Below are 1,188 nucleotides of genomic sequence, written 5' to 3' on the forward strand. Positions count from 1 at the left end.
TCTAAGGTCATAGTTTAGTCAACTAGTTTAAGGAACAAAATACATATCTATTCAAGGTTTATCTGAGAACATTTGGTTTTTTTACCCAAGCTTTATTTACACAGCACGTGGTAATTAAAAGTACCAGAGTGGTGGAACTAACCTTATTGGATGTTTAACAGCCATAGTTTGAGGCGTATACTAATCTGGTCAGAGGGACTTAAAGGACAGTTTTTGCCCCTTGCCCTCCAAGGTCAACTAAGTTCCAGGGGACTATGAAACATCCATCAAAATGTCCTGTACCTGTGGTGAGTCTTCTTGTTCAGGGAGGCCATGGAGACCCCATGAGATGGACTTGAACCAGTGTCCAGTCTACAAAGAGGAGGGTCAACCCAGAAGAAACATTCCCTCCATGCTTCCAAGTGAAGACAGCCATGGTTGAGAAGGACCTTTGACTTATCTTCACATAGATGGAAGTGGTAAAAGAAAGGAGCTAGGAGTCCCTCCTAACCCCATGTGACCCCCTGAGGAACAGATCCTCAAATGACCTTAAGTGTAAATACAAATTGATTTATTTGGGCCAACTGTATGGTCTTTTTTATTGACCTTTAATATTTTTATTTATTATTTTATGTGTATGAGTGTTATGCCTGCATATAAGTGTACACATGTCATGCAATGCCCATGGAGGACAGAAGATCAGATCCCCTGGAACTTGGGTTTGAACCCAGGTCTTCTGAAAGAACAGTCAGTGTTCTTAACTGCTGGGCCATCTCTCCAGCCCCCAACTGTATGGTCTTAAACACCCAAAAGGAAAGTATAACCAAGAGTAAAGTCATCAGTATATTACCTTAAGAATTCAAGGGATTACTTTTCCCAGACATTAGGCTTAAGTCCATATAAAAAGTTATTTAGACAATTATTTCTCATTGATGATTTTACTCCTAATCAGAAAGTGCTGCTCAGATGTAAGACTACAAATCTTGGTCTGCGATACTGTAGTGCCCACCTGTAGCTAAGGGGGACAACCCACTATTGTTCTAAAATGATGGCTAAATTTGTTCCCCCCCCCGACCTAGAAGCCTTTAAGAGGGAACTGACACTGATTCTAACCACTCAAACACCTATCAAAGTGCCTGAAAACAAATCCCGAATCTATCACTCTCAAGTCCAGCCTTGGAAGACAAAAGAAAAATGAGAAGGAATCCA

This window comes from Nannospalax galili, unplaced genomic scaffold, assembly GCF_000622305.1.
Source record: "Nannospalax galili isolate Female #2095 unplaced genomic scaffold, S.galili_v1.0 scaffold158, whole genome shotgun sequence".
NCBI classification, from domain to species: domain Eukaryota; kingdom Metazoa; phylum Chordata; class Mammalia; order Rodentia; family Spalacidae; genus Nannospalax; species Nannospalax galili.